Raw genomic sequence first — 14,327 nt, 5'->3', positions numbered from 1 at the left:
TATATGGAAGAAAGAGGAAAGAGGTTCTGCTGAGGGATTATGAGCGCCAAGGTGCTGAGGTGAGAAAGCAGAACCAGAATGGTAATAATCTCTGGATTACTATCTGAGCAATTTGGCACGGTGTGAGCATAATTTATAGATGTAAATGCATTGTTCAAATGGTGGCATGGCAGAAATGTGTTTGAATTCATGGGACATTGGCATCGGTACAGGGAAGGAGGGAGTTGTTCTGGTGGTATCGGCTCGACGAGAATCATATTGGGACAAGTCTCCTGGCAAAATACAGAGCAAGGTCTTGGGGTAGGGCGCTAAAATAAAATGCCTGGACTGGGTGAGCGCAGTTGCATGGAAAATTATGGAAAAAGTTAGAAGCTGGGAAGTGCTCAGCAAAGTTTCCAGAGCAAGTAATAGGACAAAAAGTATGGAAATGGTCAGGAGTCTCCCTTCAGGTGCAGCAGATAAGAAGGGTGGCTGTAAATGCCAGACTGAAGATGTTGTATTTAATTGCAGGGAGTGTATGAAACTAAGTGAATGAGTTTGTGGTGCGCATTGAAATTGACAGATACATCACTCTGGGTATCACAGAGAGGTGGTTGTTAGGGGATAAGTGTTAGGAACGAAATATCCAATGATTCATGTCCGATAGAAAGAACAGGCAAATGGACAGAGATAAGTAAGTGTGGAACTGGATGAGCAGAGCAGGCCAAGCAGCATCTCAGGAGCACAAAAGCTGACGTTTCGGGCCGAGACCCTTCTACTTCTGTGTGTTCATCCTGCTGTGTTCATCCAGATCCACACTTTGTTATCTTGGATTCTGAAGCATCTTCAGTTCCCATTCTGTCTGATACAAATGGACAGAGATGCCAGGGTTGGCTTGTCAGGAAGAAATGAGGTCGCGCTGAAGGAACCACAGCTCTTGTGCTTGTTTATTAATGACTTGGAGGAAAGAGGTGCATGTGCTGTGGCTAAATTTGGAGATGACTCAAAAATATTTCGAAAGACAAGGCATGACAGAGAAACAGAGATTTACCAGGATGTTACTTGGATTGGAATGTATTAGCTGTACGGAGGGTTTGGTGGAAATGTTGTATCATGACAAATGCAATGAGATCAACAATGACCTCACCGAATGATGGAGGAAATTCAATGGGCCAAGTAACTTTTTTAGTGAGTCTTCTGGTTTGACAATGCATTCATAAGGGTGTTTTTTTTCTCTCTTGAATGAAATGTGAAAATGAAATGTATACACTTCCTTTTCATCTGGTAATAAATAATTGTTCTGAACGATTTCCATTGACTAATAACAATCTGACAAGCATCACCATGGAAAGAGATTTTTAGCTTCTTTTTAATTGTAAAGTTATTCTTTGGAATTAATTCGGCATATATTATTTGCATCTCAGGAAGTATGTTCATCACTGCACCTCTAAAAGTGCTCTGTTGTATGACAACAGCTTTTTAAAGATCACTTCAATGGTTGTGATTTTCAGTTGCCATAACACACATTAGATTACATTGGTGGCCAATCTGTCCATGATGATTTCATTATCTTACGTTTCAAACAGACAAGGAAATATTGGTGATGCAATGAAGAGTTTGATTCTCAAATATAATTGCTGTTATAGTTTCCACTTGGAAGAAAGATTCGCATCAAATTGACTGGTCAAGGAAATGGGACACTGACTGTGAGTACTTTGAATGTTCGAGTTATTCCTAAAATGAAAGTTATGACCTTGATGATTTTTCTTGCATGCAGATATGAAGAGACTCTTTTAAAATATCCTCTAGGTTAGTGGTTCAGGCATAAAAGTGTTGTATGTATATTTATGTACATACATGTACATGCGTAATCTGAAAAGAAAATGACTATAAAACACTTGTTGCAAGGTGAGAATGAGTTACCCAGATGGTAAGACCTGCCAATGTTGGTGTCTGAAATAACACATTGGAGGAACACAGCAGGGCAGGCAGCATCAGAGGCTCAAGAAAGGTGAGGTTTTGGGTCAGGACCCTTCCTCAGAAATGGAGGGTGGAAGGGAGCTCAGAAACAAATAGTGTGGAGGGGGAGGAGGTGCTGGGGAAGATAGGTGGGATGGTGATAAGTGAGTACTATCCAGATTGGAACAGATTTTCCCCAGGGGGTATTGAATACGAATTCCAAATCACTCTCAAAATCTTAGTGACTGTTAACATTGATGTTTTTTGTCTGTGTGTTTCAGTAATTGCATGACAGTTGAATGGTTCGTTGAGAATGAGGAACCTATGGACTCTCACACACCAAGATGGAATTTAGTTCGAAGAGTGACTTCAAAATAGTTGCTTGCTTTTAAAATCTTGACCGTTTTTGCTGTCCAGTTGAATGAATTTAGCTTCATACTGCTTCAATAGGAATTAGTGTTTAATAGGAACATATTTGTGAAACTTACAGTTCCGTAAGTTTTAGCATAAACTGGTGCAGCCTTTTGGTGCTTGCAAAAAGGCTCACCTCTCCATTAATACCGAAGGAAAATTGGAGTTTAAAAGTAAGTTCACCCGCTGTCAGGAAATGAAATGTTAATGTTGACTCGAATATAATTTTTAGAAAAGTAATATATTTGTGTAACACTGAACTCAAATTAAAATTTGGATTTGCCGGTTTTATAGATGGTTGGACGTTGGATTCATTTTAAATGAGGGTGAAGATCACTTTAAATCCAGCATATTTGTGAAGAAAAGAAATAGCATGTCAAATAAAATTAACTGCATGACTCTACTTAGCCCTATATGTAGAATTTCATTCTGAACTCTGAGACAGTTGTGACCCCATACTACCTCAGTGCTCATGGCAAGAGTAAGACTCCTGTTTGACGTGCTGTGCATTGCATGGAATGGCGGCGACATCAGATTCATTGATGCTTGAGAATCAAACAAATATGACGATAAGATTTAAAATCAAAATCTCATTGAACACTTCAAGGAATGTATTACAGGAAGAGGGGGAAAGCATGTATGACTAATAGAAGGTGGTGGCACAGATCAAATAGACCTGTGTGCGAAAACTTATCACAAATTTCACATTGAATGGAACAGTTTAAACAGGCTGGAGGAAGCAGACATGCCAGCTCAGACTTTTTGAATTTGAGCATTCTGTTCATAAACATCAGCAAAAGTGTGGGAAACATGTTTATTCTTTCTCTTTTATTGCACAGAACCATACGATGAGACTGTTTTGATGAGGAATTTAAAGATTACGAGTCACATCCGTTTGACCCACAGTTTGGTACCATAGGTTGGTACAATCTTCGTTCGAGAAGGAAAAGGGATGTTCCAGATACAGAAAATCGTCAAACCATTTACTACAAAGTCCGTTTCTGGTTAGTATTAATTAATGCAGTTAACATTTTTAGCTCAACATGATTGCACAATGGAGTCAATAAGAAAATGCGATCTGATATTCCACATAAATTTTAAGTGGATATTAAAGCAGCTCATTTCTTTTTCACGCTGTCTGCTGCTTTTAAGAATGGCTGTCTTATTGTCGAAATGTTTAGCTTTGACTCCATGGCTTCTTCTATTAGCTCACATTGAAACACATGTTTCTTCAGCCAAAAATGCACGTTTACCCGGTGCTGACTGACCTTCCCCTGAAATCCCCTGCGGTAGCTCCCCTGAAAAACAACTGTACCATTTTGGATACTGTTCCGGGGGACTACTTACCAGGGGCATGCAGTAGGGTGCAGGTCTCTGGCACAGAGTCTGTCCCTCTTGCACAGAAGGGAAGCGGGGGTAGGAAGAGAGTGATAGTCACTGGGGACTCACTAGTTTGAGGGACTGATAGAAGATTTGATGGGAAGGAAAGACACTCACGATTGGTGTGTTGCCTACCAGGTGCCAGGATCTGTGATGTCTCGGATAGTGTGTTTAGGGTCCTGAGGGGAGAGGGTGACCAGCCCCAAGTCGTGGTCCACGTAGGCACCAACGACATAGGTAGAAAGAGTGATAGGGATGTCAGGCAGGATTTCAGGGAGCTATGGTGGAAGTTGAGAGCTAGAACAAACAGAGTGGTCATCTCTGGTTTGTCACCCGTACCACGTGATAGCGAGTCAAAGAACAGGGAGAGATTTCAGCTGAAGACGTGGCTGCAGGGATGGTGCAGGTGGGAGGGCTTCAGGTACATGGACAATTGGGGCTCATTCTGGGGAAGGTGGGACCTGTACAAACAGGACGGTCTCCACTTGAACCAGAGGGGCACGAATATCCTGGGTGGGAAATTGGCTAGTGCCATTCGGGTGGATTTAAACGAGCTCAGAAGGGGGATGGGAAACTGAGGTGTAGTCCTAGTACACAGGAGGATGAGCGTAGGGAGGACATGGTCAGGACCTCACTGTCACAGGAGTGTGCTGGCAGACAGCAAGCTGGATTGAAGTGTGACGACTTTAATGCCGGGAGTATCCGGAATAATGTCGGTGAGGTTGCAGCTTGGATAGGTACCTGGGACTTCGATGTGTGGCCATTTCGGAGGCATGGATAGAGCAGGGTCAGGAATGGATGTTGCAGGTTCTAGGGTTTAGATCTTTGATTAAGGTCTGGGAAGGTGGTAAAAGAGGGGGAGGTGTGGCTTTGTTGGTCAAGGACAGCATAACGGCGGATGAAAGAACCTTTGAGGACTCGTCTCCTGAGGTGGTATGGGCTGAGGTTGCCAAGGAAGGTTTGTCGACTGAGTCAGTGTGGGTGGAAGTTCGGAACAGCAAGGCAGCAGTCACTTCTCTGGGAGTTTTCTACAGACCCCAAATAGCAGTAGGGAGATCGAAGAACTCATTGGCCAGCAGATTGTTGAAAAGTGCAAACGTATCAGGGTTGTTGTTATGGGTGACTTCAACTTTCCCAATATAGATTGAAACCTCCTTAGTGCAGATGGTATAGATGGAGCTGTTTTTGTCAGGCGTGTTCAGGAGGGTTTCCTTACTCAGTATGTGGGCAGGCCGAGGGGGGAGGCCATTTTGGATTTGGTGCTCAGCAATGAGTCAGGACAGGTGTCAGATCTCGTGGTGGGAGAACACTTTGGCGACAGCGACCGCAAGAGCCTCACATTTACCATAGCCGTGGAAAGGGAAAGGAGCAGTTACCAGGGGAAGATATTTCACTGGGGTCAAGGAAACTATGATGCTCTCAGACAGGAGTTGGGAAGTACAGATTGGGAGCAATTGTTCCACAGAAAGGGCACAGCAGACATGTGGAGCTGTTCAAGGAGCAGTTGTTGCGAGTGATGTATAAATTTGTTCCTCTGAGACAGATAAGAAGGGGTAAGATTAAGGAGCCTTGGATGATGGGTACAGAGGTGCTTCTTGTCAAAAAGAAAAAGGCAGCGTACGTAAGGTGGAGGAAGTGAGGGTCTAGCACAGCTTGAGAGTATTACAGGCTTGCTCAGAAGGAGCTAAAAAAATATTGCGTGCACAATTGTTACCTGTTACAACCTTTGCGTCCACGCTTGCTCATTCAATGGTATCAAGATGCGAGCAGTGAGTGTACCTTCTCCATCCCGTAATGCCGTCAGCTCACCCAAGACATAGTCCTTACTTAAAATCTTCTGATCAACCAAAGTTCATTGTCATGGACATTTTAGTTATCTGTCATGAAACGAAAACTGATTCTGACTGGCATGACCTGCAGTGCAAATGAATATAATCTGCGAAACGAGATTCCTTATGGGCTTGCATCCACTACAAACAATTGCTTTTCAAAGACATTTTTTTCTCCTATCACCTTAGATTATTTTTTTGTTTATGCATGTTGTGTGGGTTTCCAGTCAGGCCCATAAACACAGGTTGATGCAGTCACTGTTATAACATGGTATTGAAGGAGAATTTGTGATCTTTGGAGTTTCATTCCAGTGTCTGAAGGAGTGCACCATCAAGCCACTTCAGAGCACTACTGGCGACGAATTGTTGCAAGTTTTCAAGTGTTACCGATTGTCACATAAAATATGGCCTTTTTGTTGTTGCGCTATTCATCTTAACTGCACCATATCTCGTATTTAGGCTTGGAAACTATTTCAAGTTTTTTGATTTACTTATTCAAAATCATTTATGATTGTTGTCATGATATCTACAATATGATATTTTGATGGGACATACAGGATTGGATCTGTCTTACCCCAGCTATTAATGGAAATAATGTATGCGCTTATAAAACCCCTTCTGGGCAAGGTAGTTGCTCAGTGGTTAGAGCTGCTCATGCACTGGGGAGCCAATTGAGATTCCAGTCTTGGGTAACTGTCTGTGTGGAACTGACACGTCCTCCCCGCGTCTGCGAGGGGCTTCTGCCAGGTGCTGCAGTTTCCTCCCATTGTTCAATGATGTGCAGGTCCTTATATGTGATTTGTGAAGCATTTCTTAAATGTTTCAATCCTGCCAGCATCCAGTGCCTTGGACAAAATAACTGGAGATGAATAAAAGATACAGTGCCTTTTGACACCATTTCCTGCTCGATTTTCATCAATCCTGCTTTATATGGGTGACAACTTCCATGACCTTTTTTGATGCTATGTCTGAATTGACAGTCTAGTTCCAAATATTTGTTGTGCAGTATTTCAAGGTCTCTGTTACAGCATACCCATGAATGCCCACTTCAAAAGATACTTCCATATCATAGAATCCCTACAGTGTGGAAACAAGCCCCTTTTGACCCAACAAGTCCACAGCCACCCTCCAAAGAGCATCTCACCCTGAATCTTCCCCCGACCCTTTCCTCAGTAGCCCTACATTTCCCATGACTAACACACCTAATCTACACATCCCTAAACACAATGGGCAAGTTTGGCATGGCCCATACACTGAGCCTGCACATCTTTGGACTGTGGGAGGAAACCAGAGCACCCAGCAGGAACCCATGCAGGCATGGGCAGAATGTACAAACTCCGCACAGAAGATCGCCCAACGGTGGGATCGAACCTGGGTCCCTGGCGCTGTGAGTCAGCAGTGCTAACCACTGAGCCACCGTGCTGCCCTTGGAGTTAGACAGAGCTTGCTTGTTCGTGGGTGGCCTCAAACTGCCAACCTCCACTTAGTTGCAAAAGTGCTGACCAACTGCACTCATCTTCACTGGTTTTTGCTTTGTATCATTGAATTCAATCCTTCAAACTCTATGATAAATATTTAAATTTCCATTGATATGTGAGGGTTGTTTTTAGTACGCAGTATTGGTTTATTATGTTTCATTGGTACATAATGAATATTGTATGTATATGCAAATGGGCAAGTTGGTAACGATGCAGTCCGCAGACCTGGAGGCTAATAACACTGTCCTTCAATCGCCCACGATGACCTCTGCAAATTGGTAGAAAACAAAAATTTCTATAAAATTCATCTCTCCTCCTGTCAGTCGATCAAAATTAATTCAGGATTTTGTACAGGCCAATAACCGTAAGATTACACAGGCCTAAACCAAACTACTGGCTCATATTAGTTCAGTAAAGTGAAAGGGCAACAATAGAGGTAGTAGGAGCTGCAGATGCTGGAGAATCTGAGATAAGAAGGTGTAAAGCTGGATGAACACAGCAGGCCAAGCAGTATCATCCGGCTCTACACCTTGTTATCTCAGATTCTCCAGCGCCAATTTTCTGAAGTAGGGTCTCGTCCCGAAACATCAGCTTTCTTGCTCCTCTGATGCTGCTTGACCTGCTGTGTTCATCCAGCTCTCCACCTTGGGCAACAATAGAGTATGTTTTAAGTCACTAGATATGTTATGTGGGTTTGTCTTCCTTAGGCTGGAGTTAGTGGAACCGAAAAAGATGTCTCCCTCACAGCGTTTGTGACAAAAGAATTGCATCGTTCCTTGGCGGCCTTTCAACAGAAGAATATTCAGAGATTTCACGAGTGGTAAGAACGTAACTTCTTTTACTTCTCTTTATCTCACTTTTTCCAACAATTGGAAAATAGATTTTAGAAACAACGTCGAGCTGATGAAGTGTGAAAAGAATAATAATTCCAAGCAGTGGTGGGAGTTGGTCAGTGAGGTGGGAGGAGTGGATAGGTGGGAGAGAAGGCGCACAGGTCATGGAGGCGGGGATGAGGGGAGGAACTAGTCTTGGGATGAGGCTGGCGGGTGGGGAGATTTTGAGGGTGGCAAAGTCCATATTGAGGCTATTGAGTTGGAAGCTCCCGAGGCGGAATATGAGGTGCTGCTCCTCCAGTTTCTGGGTGGTGTGGTTGTGACACTGGAAGAGGCCCAGGATGGACATGTCATCCAGGGAGTGGGAGGGGGAGTTGAAGTGATGCAATGATTTGGATATGAAAATAGAAGGTGTGGTTAGTAAGTTTCCCAATGATTGAAGGTGTAGTAGCCAGCCAAGAAGGTCAGTTCAGAATACAATGGGACATTTACAAGGGCCAATAAACTGAGGAGTGGCAGACGGAGTTGAGGTTAGATAAATGTGAGGTGCTACATTTTGGAAAGGCAAATCAGGGCAGCACGTATATACTGAAGGTTGTGGGGAGTGTTGCTTAATAAAGAGACGCTGGAGTGCAGTTTCGTATTTCCATCAAAGTACAGCCACCGGTAGAAAGGATATGAAGGAGACATTTGGTGTGCTCGCCTTTATCGGTCAGTGCATTGAGTATAGGAGTTGGGAGATCACTTCGCAGCCATATGGGACGTTGGTTCGGCTGCTTTTGGAATACTGCAATCGATTTTGGTCTCCTTGTGAGAGGAAGGATGTCGGCGCAACATTGAGGGCCGAAGGGCCTGTTGTGCGCTGTATTGTTGTATGTTGTAAACTTGAAAGGGTTCAGAGAAGATCTACAAGGATTTTACGAGCATCGGAGGTTGGAGGTATACCGTGGGCTTGAACAGGCAGCTATTTCTTGGAACTTTGGAGTTCAGGGCTGACCATATAGAAGTTTATACAATTACGAGGGACGTGGATAGAGCGAACAGCCAAGATCTTTTCCCCGGGTTGCTGGAATCCAAAACTGGAGGGGATAGGTTAAAAATGAGAGAGGGAAGATTTAAAATGGACCGGATTTTTTTCATAGTGGTGCATGTATGGAATGAGCTGCCAGAGGAAGTGGTGGAGGCTTGTACGTTTAAAAGGCATCTGGATGGTATATGAACAGGATGCGTTGAGAGGAATATGGGCCAAATGCTGGCAAATGGGACTAAATTAATTTAGGATATCTGGTCAACACAGACAAATTGGGCCAAAGATCTGTTTCCCGACTGTACATCTCTCTGATTCTAAGTGTCTTTTTTCTGAACCACGTGGCCCATAATTAGAAAAACTTGAATCAGGATTTGGGAATGTGACAATTCTAATTGGATCTCTTTGATGAAATTAACTCTGTAGGTAATGGTGGTTGAATTATGATTTGTCAAATTTGAGTTTATTGCAGCATCTTTTCGAATAGAGGAAACACATGTAATCAAAATTGAAAATCAAAACTGAGTAAAATTTTGCATTGGAAATACATGACCAGCCATTGGAGGAGATTCATGACCATTGCATTCAAGTGAGAACAACAAATACGATTCAGTGACTCAGTGAAACGGGATGCAGTGACTATATGAACTGGGATGCAGTGACTGAGGGTAATGGGATGCAGTAGCTTGTGGAAATGGGATGCAGTGACTTATGGAAATGGGATGCACTGACTGAGGGAAGTGGGATGCACTGACTGAGGGAAATGGGATGCAGTGTCTGAGTGAAATAGTTTGCAGTGACTGCGGGAAATGGGTTGTAGTGACTGAGGGAAAGGAGATTCACTGACTGTGGGAAATGGGATGCAGTGACTGAGTGAAATGCGATGCAATGACTGAGTGAAATGGGATGCAGTGACGGATGGTAATGGGATGCAGTGACTGACAGAAATGTGATGCAGTGACTGACAGAAATGAGAGGGAGTGACTGAAATGGTAGGGAGTGACTGACTGAAATGCGAGGGAGTGACTGAAATGCGAGGAAGTGACTGAGTGAAATGGGAGGCAGTGACTGAGTAAAGTGGGAGGAAGTGACTAGGTGAAATGGTATGCAGTGACTGAGTGAAATGGGATGCAGTGACTGAGTGACGTAGGAGGCAGTGACTGAGTAAAATGGGATGCAGTGACTGAGGGAAATGGGATGCAGTGACTGAGGGAAATGGGATGCTGTGACTGAGGGTGATGTGATGCAGTGACTGGGGTCATGGGATGCAGTGACTGAGGGTAATCGGATGCAGTGACTGAGGTTCATGGGAAGCAGTGACTGAGGTTCATGGGAAGCAGTGACTGAGGGTCATAGAACATAGAACATAGAACATAGAACAGTACAGCACAGAACAGGCCCTTCAGCCCACAATGTTGTGCCGACCATTGATCCTCATGTATGCACCCTCAAATTTCTGTGACCATTTCCATGTCCAGCAGTCTCTTAAATGACCCCAATGACCTTGCTTCCACAACGGCTGCTGGCAACGCATTCCATGCTCTCACAACTCTCTGCGTAAAGAACCTGCCTCTGACATCCCCTCTATACTTTCCACCAACCAGCTTAAAACTATGACCCCTCGTGCTAGCCATTTCTGCCCTGGGAAATAGTCTCTGGCTATCGACTCTATCTATGCCTCTCATTATCTTGTATACCTCAATTAGGTCCCCTCTCCTCCTCCTTTTCTCCAATGAAAAGAGACCGAGCTCAGTCAACCTCTCTTCATAACGTAAGCCCTCCAGTCCAGGCAGCATCCTGGTAAACCTCCTCTGAACCCTCTCCAAAGCATCCACATCTTTCCTATAATAGGGCGCCCAGAACTGGACGCAGTATTCCAAGTGCGGTCTAACCAAAGTTTTATAGAGCTGCAACAAGATCTCACGACTCTTAAACTCAATCCCCCTGTTAATGAAAGCCAAAACACCATATGCTTTCTTAACAACCCTGTCCACTTGGGTGGCCATTTTAAGGGATGTATGTATCTGCACACCAAGATCCCTCTGTTCCTCCACGCTGCCAAGAATCCTATCCTTAATCCTGTACTCAGCTTTCAAATTCGACCTTCCAAAATGCATCACCTCGCATTTATCCAGGTTGAACTCCATCTGCCACCTCTCAGCCCATCTCTGCATCCTGTCAATGTCCCGCTGCAGCCTACAACAGCCCTCTACACTGTCAACGACATCTCCGACCTTTGTGTCGTCTGCAAACTTGCTGACCCATCCTTCAATTCCCTCGTCCAAGTCATTAATAAAAATTACAAACAGTAGAGGCCCAAGGACAGAGCCCTGTGGTCATGGGATGCAGTGAGTGAGGGTCATGGGATGCAGTGACTGAGTGAAATGGCAGGCAGTGACTGAGTGAAATGGGAGGCAGTCACTGAGTGAAATGGAATGCAGTGACGGATTGAAATAGGATGCACTTACTGAATGAAATGGGATGTAGTGAATGAATGAAATGGGGTGCAGTGACTGAGGGAAATGGAATGCGGTGACTGTGGGGAATAGGGTGCGGTGACTAACCGAAACGGATGCAGTGTCTCAGCTGAATAGTGGTCACTGTCTTCGTTAAATGGGATGCAGTGCCTGAGGGAAAGGACATGCAGTGAATGTGGGAAATTGGATGCAGTGACTGAGGGAAATGGGAGGGAGTGACTGACTGAAATGGGAGGGAGTGACTGACTGAAATGGGAGGGAGTGACTGACTGAAATGGGATGGATTGTCTGAGTGAAATGGGATGGAGTGACTGAGTGAAATGGGATGGAGTGACTGAGTGAAATGGCAGGCAGTGACTAAGTGAAATGGCAGGCAGTGACTGAGTGAAATGGGTGGCAGTGGCTGAGTGAAATGGGACGCAGTCACTGAGTGAAATGGGATGCAGTGTCGGATGGTAATGGGATGCAGTGACTGTGTGAAATGGGATGCCGTGACTGAGTGAAATGGGATGCCGTGACTGAGTGACGTGGGATGCAGTGACTGAGTGAAATGGGTGGCAGTCACTGAGTGAAATGTGATGCAGTGGACGGAGTGAAATGGGATGCAGTGGCTGAGTGAAATGGGATGCAGTGGCTGAGTGAAATGGGATGCAGTGACTGAGGGAATTGGGATGCAGTGGCTGAAGGAAAGGAGACGCAGTGACTTTTGGAAACGGGTTGCAGTGATTGAGTGAAATAGGATGCAGTGATTGAGTGAAATGCGATGCAGTGACTGAGTGAAATGGGACGCAGTGACTGAGTGAAATGGGGTGCAGTGACTGAGGGAAATGTGATGCAGTGTGTGTGTGACATGTGATGCAGTGACTGAGGGTAATGGGATGCAGTGGCTGATGGAAATGGGTTGCAGTGACGTAGTGAAATGGGAGGCAGTGACTGAGTGAAATGGGTGGCAGTGACTGAGTGAAATGGGAGGCAGTGACTGAGGGGAATGGGATGCAGTCGCTGATGGAAATGGGATGCAGTGACTGAGGGAAATGAGATGCAGTGACTTAGGGGAAGGAGATGCAGTGACTGTGGGAAATGGAATGCTGTGTCTGAGTGTAATGGGATGCACTGTCTCAGTTCAATGAGATTCGCTGTCTCAGTTAAATGGGATGCAGTGACTGAGTGAAATGGGATGCTCTGAATGAGTGAAGTGGGATGCTGTGACTTAGGGACATGGGATGCTGTGACTGAGGGAATGGAGATGCAGTGACTGTGGGAAATGGGATGCACTGACTGAGTGAAATGAGGTGCAGTGACTGAGTGAAATGGGGTGCAGTCACTGAGTGAAATGGGATGCAGTGACTGACTGAAATGGGATGGAGTGACTGATGAAAGGAGATGCAGTGACGATGGGAAATGGGATGCAGTGACTGCATGAAATGGGATGCAGTGACTGAATGAAATGGGATGGAGTGACTGACTGAAATGGGATGGAGTGTCTGAGTGAAATGGGATGGAGTGTCTGAGTGAAATGGGATGGAGTGTCTGAGTGAAATGGGATGGAGTGACTGAGTGAAATGGGATGGAGTGACTGAGTGAAATGGGAGGCATTGACTGAGGGGAATGGGATGCAGTCGCTGATGGAAATGGGATGCAGTGACTGAGGGAAATGAGATGCAGTGACTGAGGGGAAGGAGATGCAGTGACTGAGGGGAAGGAGATGCAGTGACTGTGGGAAATGGAATGCTGTGTCTGAGTGTAATGGGATGCACTGTCTCAGTTCAATGAGATTCGCTGTCTCAGTTAAATGGGATGCAGTGACTGAGTGAAATGGGATTCTCTGAATGAGTGAAGTGGGATGCTGTGACTTAGGGACATGGGATGCTGTGACTGAGGGAATGGAGATGCAGTGACTGAGTGAAATGGGGTGCAGTGACTGAGTGAAATGGGGTGCAGTGACTGAGTGAAATGGGGTGCAGTGACTGAGTGAAATGGGATGCAGTGACTGACTGAAATGGGATGGAGTGACTGAGGAAAGGAGATGCAGTGACGATGGGAAATGGGATGCAGTGACTGCGTGAAATGGGATGCAGTGACTGAATGAAATGGGATGGAGTGACTGACTGAAGTGGGATGGAGTGTCTGAGTGAAATGGGATGGAGTGTCTGAGTGAAATGGGATGGAGTGTCTGAGTGAAATGGGATGGAGTGTCTGAGTGAAATGGGATGGAGTGTCTGAGTGAAATGGGATGGAGTGTCTGAGTGAAATGGGATGGAGTGACTGAGTGAAATGGAAGGCAGTGACTGAGTGAAATGGAAGGCAGTGACTGAGGGAAATGGGATGCAGTGACTTTGGGAAATGGGATGCAGTGACTGAGTGAAATGGGATGCCGTGACTGTGGGGAATAGGGTGCGGTGACTGAGGGAAATGGATGCACTGTCTCAATTGAATAGGATTCAGTTTCTCCGTTGAATAGGATGTAGTGACTGAGTCAAATGGGATGCTGTGACTGAGCGAAATGGGATGCAATGACTGAGTGAATATGATGAAGTGGCTGTGTGAAATGGGATGCAGTGGCTGAGGGAAAGGTGATTTAGTGACTGTGGGAAATGGCAAGCTGTGACTGAGGAAAGGAGATGCAGTGACTGTGTTAAATGGGACACAATGACGGAGGAAAACGGGACGCAGTGACTGAGTGAAATGGGATGCAGTGGCTCAGTGAAATGGGATGCAGTCACTGAGTGAAATGGGATGCCGTGGCTGAGTGAAATGGGATGCCGTGGCAGAGTGAAATGGGATGCCGTGGCTGAGTGAAATGGGATGCCGTGGCTGAGTGAAATGGGATGCCGTGGCTGAGTGAAATGGGAAGCAGTGACTGAGTGAATTGGGAGGCAGTGACTGAGTGAAGTGGGAGGCAGTGACTGAGTGAAGTGGGAGGCAGTGACTGAGTGAAATGGGTGGCAGTCACT

Source organism: Stegostoma tigrinum, unplaced genomic scaffold, assembly GCF_030684315.1.
Source record: "Stegostoma tigrinum isolate sSteTig4 unplaced genomic scaffold, sSteTig4.hap1 scaffold_153, whole genome shotgun sequence".
Taxonomy (NCBI): domain Eukaryota; kingdom Metazoa; phylum Chordata; class Chondrichthyes; order Orectolobiformes; family Stegostomatidae; genus Stegostoma; species Stegostoma tigrinum.
The sequence above is the reverse complement of the archived record's forward strand: the minus strand, read 5'-3'. Positions refer to the sequence as shown.